Source organism: Neomonachus schauinslandi, chromosome 1 (genome assembly GCF_002201575.2).
Source record: "Neomonachus schauinslandi chromosome 1, ASM220157v2, whole genome shotgun sequence".
Taxonomy (NCBI): Eukaryota; Metazoa; Chordata; class Mammalia; order Carnivora; family Phocidae; genus Neomonachus; species Neomonachus schauinslandi.
In genome coordinates, this window is record NC_058403.1 from 95,048,482 (window position 1) to 95,055,106 (window position 6,625).

General features: G+C 34.6%; 1 non-coding gene across 1 annotated transcript; it reads left to right on the forward strand.

Moving 5' to 3' along the window:
• Window positions 1–319: 319 nt before the first annotated feature.
• Window positions 320–423, forward strand: LOC123326986. Its single transcript, XR_006541456.1, has one exon. It is a non-coding gene; the product is annotated as a U6 spliceosomal RNA (small nuclear RNA).
• The last annotated feature ends 6,202 nt before the right edge of the window (window positions 424–6,625 follow it).

A 6,625-nucleotide genomic window follows, 5' to 3' on the forward strand; every position in this document is an offset into this window, starting at 1 on the left:
TATGAAAGTCAGCTTAAGCCCTCTAGAAAATTCTGGGCCAAGCTATAAAAGCATCTCTATGAAAAATAGCAACCCTGAAGTCTCTAAATATTTTATTTTTAGATAATACATCACTTCTGTATTCTGACATAACCTTATGCAGTATTGTCCACACAGGAGGCGCTCAATAAATAATGGTATGTGGAATAAATGAATGAGAGATGTAGTAAATGTTTAAATAAGAAAATTCAGAATTTTTTGCAGTGGAACCCGTGTAATTATGTAAATTCTGCCTTAATGGTAAATTAGGAAGTTTCAGTATCTAAAAATTTCACTTTCCTGCTCTCTCTGGCAGCACATATACTAAATTGGACCAATACTGAGCAGATTAGCATGGCCCTGCACAAGGATGACACGTAAGAATTTCACTTTCTCCTCCTCCATTTTCTTCTCAATGTTTTACTTGGGCACCAAATTATATTTCTTGTCACCATCTCTGCCACTTGATTGTTAACTTTAGGAGAATTAGGTCTGTGATTAATTTACTTTTGTCTTTACCTCAGCAGCTACTGTTTTACTTTATACACAGAAGGTGTTCAATCAGTATTTGTAGGGTTAATTTATTAAGTGAATCTTTGATTGACTATCTACCAAGTTCAACAGTATGATAGTACCTTCCCAATAAAGGAATGAGACATTGAATTTGCATGGAAAAAACATATTAAAGTAAACAGTGGGACAATAATATACAGGCAGCCTGGATAAATAGGAGGACATACCTTTCAAGAAATTCATCTAAAAATTTCACAATAAATTAATGCCTTTGAGATCCTTGGCAGACACCTTTAAGTAATAAAAGGAGAATATTGACTTTAACCAACAAGGGGCTTAATTAGGACCCTGATCTTGTTAGGATTAAAATAATACTTTGATAATAGCTATTCAAAGAATTTAATTTCACAAAAGCCTTTTTTAAAAAACTGGCCTTTTGAAGCCTATCCATGCAAATACTTGAAGTTTAAGAAGCATTAGAAAGTTGGAAAGAGGGGTGACTGGGTAGCTCAGTTGGTTAAGCGTCTGCCTATGGCTCAGGTCATGATCCCAGGGTCCTGGGATTGAGACCCACGTCAGCCTCTCTGCTCAGTGGGGAGTCTGCTTCTCCCTCTCCCTCTGCCCCTGCCCCCCTGCTCATGCACTCTCTCTCTTTCTCTCAAATAAGTAAATAAAATCTTAAAAAAAAGAAAGTTGGAAAGACAACTTTTTCTTCATAACTAGAGAAAAGATGAAAAAATGAATAAAGGAATCTGAGTAAACATAAATATGTTAATTTGAGGGAAAAGTTAAAAACCAGAATGCTGAAGGATGACTTAGGTCTTGAATCCCTGTCAGGGAATTTAATTAATGGGAAAGCCACTTGAGATTTTCCAGTTCTTTCATGATCACATTGTGTTCGCTCATCTAACGAGTAGTAGCTGTATATAATTTCTTACAGTAACACTGAAATGAAGCATCACAAAGTTCACCTCTAGATTAGAATACCAACTCAAATTGCCATGTTTTCTTGCTTCTTTCTCTGAATCTTCTTGGCTGCTAGGCGACATGCAGATTCCTTGAGGGCAGGGCTTGCTTACTTTGCAGAAGTCTAAAATCACGCCACCATACCCATGGCATTTAGAAGTATTCTTCAATGTTGATTAAAGTGGGACTTTTTTCTATTCATTACAGATTTTCTATTTGATTACTTACAACTTGCTATTATATAAATCAGAAGTCCACTGGTTATGAAATTTTATTAACTTTTGAACTGTTTGGGAGACAATGAATGTTGTCCCTGGATAAATAAGTCAGAAGACAGAGGCAATGATGGAGGGTCCAGTCCTATTACAGCTACCGTTTGCTTTCCCTTCACAAAGGGAATCTTTGTACCCTGACACAATCTCCTCCCTGTGTCTATTTCTATTTAGATGAGATGCAGACATACATGATTGGTTCAGTGCAATTTGTCAGAAGGTCTGAATAAGCAGCTCTAGTATCATGACTCCGGGTTAATAGTATAAGTTTTGTAGAAGGACAACAGTTTACCAAGGCCATGGTCACACTTATTGAACAATAAGGTCAAATTTAAAGCTGAATAACTCCTTTTTCAGTCTACTGGCTGCTTAGAAACATTCCAAACCTGGAAACTAATATATATTTTGTGTACTCTGAAAATTTTAATTTGTTTCTTTCCTCCCTGGACTTTTACTAAAAGGGCTGAGAGGCAAATACATTTATTTATTAATAACTCATCATTAGTAAAAAATCATTTATTATTAAAAGCATTTCTCTTCATGCTACTCTGCAAATTATAAGACAACATCAACTTTAGAAAATTAGTTACATCTTTCTAATTACTCTGTTCCAGTAAGCATGTTGTAAGGCTTACTTTTGATAAGTAAATTGGTAGTAAATTGTTGATAGACACTGAAATAACAATTTTTTAAAATTAAGTACTGGAATAACTTAAATGAGTGAAAAAAGACTACTATAGTCCAAATGATATGAATATCTGTTATGTTCAAGTTTTAGACTGTTAAATTATGTTTCTAGGATGATCAAGAAAATAAAAACTAATTTTTTAAATCATGGCTCTTCTTCTGATTAAGATAATTAATGTCAGTTATAGGAAATTGGAAAAGCAGAAAGTTACAAAGAATAAGACTAAATGGCCGACTCATATCTTCTATTAGGAATTTAATTTGGTATAACATTTTTGGAGGACAGTTTAGCAATACTATTTTTAAAAGAATATAATCTATAACCTAGCAGTTACCTTCCAGGAATTTAAGAAATAACTGCCTCAGTAAGGGAAGATATATCCATAGAGACAGTCTTGAAATATTTCTCTTAATAGCAAAGAACACAGTCAAAATAAGTTCATTAATAAGAGTATGGCAAAACATGTTATGGGTTTACATTAGTTAAAACTTGATTCATTCAACAAGTATTTGTTGAGAACCTGCTATATGGTAGGATTAACCTAAGCACTTGGATATGGCAGAAATGAAGAACTCTTTATCCAATGAAGCTTATCTGTGGAAGGAAATAGACAATAAACATAATGAAGGACTAAATTATGTAACATGTTTGGAGGTGAGCAGTGTTATACAAACAATAAAAAGAATGATGTAGATATATGTGTACAGATCTGAAAATATGTCCACAGTGTATTTGTAATTAAAATAAGTTTGTACATATATATCAGGACTCCTTTTTATAAAAAATAAATATGTATGTGAATGTAATGTAAATATGCATAAATATGTCTGCATAAACTTGGGATAACATCTACAAAGACCATTTCAAATTGTTAATATAACATAACGAGTCTAGTGTGAGATGTGGGAGGGAGAATACACATCAGTGTATATACACATTGTGGTAGATTTACAGGTGATTTCTTTTTTCTTTTTATATATTTTTAAAGTATTTTTCAAATTAAATAAAAATAATAAAATTCTTTTTATCACTACTCAGATAAAATAATTTTAACACTTTGATACGCATCTACTCAACATTTAAATCTCTGATAACAATGAAATAATCCATGGTTCTTATAATTTTGAGAACTCAACATCATTTTTAGTATTGAAGTAAAGTTATGGACCCTCTTACAAAAAGCCTGCACACACCAAAAGGGGATTACAGTGATTGATTTTCCAAAGCATATCTGGTTTAGAAATGCTGCTATGAAGTAAAGAGACTAATTTTCTTTTGAAAAACAGACAAACCCCCTAACTTTTTTCTTTATGTTATAGTAATATCATTAAAAGAATGATATTTAATAACAAAATATGTAGCTCAAACTTATATTATTTTTCTATATTTGGAATTACACTCTCAAATATCTATTTATGCCTCACAAATTTACTGAGTCTTAACTAAACATATTAAAATAGTTCTCAAATAATTTTGGGTACTTTAATGTGGGAAGTTACCTGCCCTCCCCTCCCCCACAGCTCCGTATATGAAGATGTTCTGTACATCATTATTCTGATATCAGGATTAAGTCTGCATTTGATTTATTGATATGCCACTCTGTTCAGCTAGCGAAGTATTTTGAATGTGATGTGCTAATAAATAATCAAGATACAAATTAAATGTATATAAAACATACAACTTTTAAGTCAGCATTCTTTTTAATGATAAGCTAAGGTGTTTTGTAAAAATAATGGATAAACCTTCATTCCAAAAATTAGTAATGTTTCAAGAATGATTAAAATAAGAATGTTGCTAGGATTCAAAATTTAAAGGGCAACATGAAATGACTCCAGTTAGAATAGATTTATGTGTAAGGTAAGGAGAATTGAATGAGACTTTAAATAAATTTTAAACTTAATTTTCTTAGCTAGGAATCTCAGCTATCAAAAGTTGTTTATCATAGTCAGGTATTTAATAACTGTTGATTAATGATTTTCTCAAAATTATGTCTTAATTTCAGAAAGTCAAATAGCTTAGTGACATTTTCACTTTGCTGAGAAGGTATATTCCAATTTCATTTCTCCATCATTTTTATGTTTTGAAGACGTTTATTGCAGACCATTGATCTACCTGACATTCTCGACTGCTCTGATCACTCAGTGGTGCATTTCTTTGAATTCTAGAGATCTTAAAATACTGGTACAGTTTTAAATTTGATGGGAAGGGAGGATCTAGGAATGAGTGCCGCCCTTACTCAGTAGCAAGGAGAATGAATCCATGGCAATCTTGGTGATATCATGAAACATAAATGGAAATTATGAAGTGTTTGAGGTAAAGCTAGCTCAATGCTATATGGGTTAGCAATTTTTCTGCTTCACTGCTTCACTTATTTATCTTTAGATAAATACCACCTGGGAATAAGTGGTGTTTTGCTTCACATATGCACAGGTACACATTACAGTCAGTCGATGTTAGAGTCTGGCTATCAGCCATGCTGAGTATTAGCCCATAGCGGGGATTAGGTGACACAAAACTATTCAATCCATTTTACAAGTGTGATTTTATTCAGGTGGCTTGGCTTGTTTGTTTCGTGAGTACCATCTTGGCTCTGTTAGTTGGCAGGAGTATTTCAGTTTTACAGTTAACGGATAAAATTTTAAATGCCATATTCAGGAAACATTTATAAGAATGTTCCCTGCTATCTCCATCATTATCCACCCATCATCAAAACTTGACAGGTGGCCGTGTGATGAATACTTTAAAGGACTGAGAAGGTTATCTTTCACTAAGATATGCTACCATTGGGATAAATCAGATCTTGAATAAAAACCAAAGCCTTAATTCTGAATGATATTAGGAATATTACTCATATCCTGGGTGTGACAAAATATCTTGGATAGCATATTAATGAATAAGTATATTATGGGTTACTGGAGAAGATTCTGATTTTTTTTGAGATTTTGCTTTACCTGATCTCAATAACAAGAGTAAAAGTAATGATAATGAGAGCTAACCTAAATTAAGTATGTACTACATGAAAGACTGCTAAATATTTTATATGATTCTTTTATCTGGTAAGGATTCACCTTGCTATGAGGCAGATAGTGCTATTATTCTCATTTTATTTTATTTTTTTAAAGATTTTATTTACTTGAGAGAGAGAGCATGATTGGGGGGGGAGGGGCAAAGGCAGAGGGAGAAGTAGACTCTTGGCTGAGCAGGGAGCCCAATGTGGGGCTCAATCCCAGGACCCTGGGATCATGACCTGAGTCGAAGGCAGACGCTTAACCGACTGAGTCACCCAGGCGTCCTATTCTAATTTTATATGTGAGGAAATGGATACTCTGTGTATCATTTTCTTTTGCTTTGTAATATATCATCACAAACTTCCCAGCTTAAAACAACACATTTATTAGCTCACCGTTCTCTAGGGCAGAAGTCCCGACACTGCATGACTTGGTTCTCTGCTCAGGATCTCACAATGCTAAAATCAAGGTGTCCATGCAGCTGCTTTCCCATCTAGAGCCTACGAAGAAGAATCGACTTCCAACCTCATTCAGGCCGTTGGCAGAATCGCATTCCTTGAGGCTATAGAACGGAGGTTCCAATCTCCTTGCTGGCTGTCAGTTGGGGGTTGCTCTCAGTTCCCAGAGGCTGCCTACATTTTTGGCCATGTGGCCCCCTATATCTTTAAAGCAGGCAATGTGAAAACTCCTGTCAAATCTCTGGCTCCTTTGTCTCTAATGTCAAGACCCAGATTTAAAAGGGTCATGTGCTTAGGTCAGGTCTTTTCTTTCTTAAAGTCAACTCTGCCATACGACATAATCCAGTCATGGGAGGGACTGTACTGTCACCTTCACAGTTCCCGCTCACACTTGAGGAGGGCATTATACCAGGGTTGAGTCACTGCAGGTGATCTTAGAATTCTGCCTACTACACCCTGATATCATAAATAAGTTACCTACGCAGCAGAGCTAAAAACTGGCCAACTCTAGAGCTTTGCCAGATAGGCCCCGTACATTGAATTTAAAGCTACAGATTAGTGGGGAATGTCTGGCCATTATATTATTGGATGGTGCCTCTTGGAGTTCTGGAGTCATCCTGACTAGACCATGTTATCTCTTACTTCATTCTAAACCCATATCTGTTCCATAATTTTTAAAATTTTATTACTATGATACGTGCA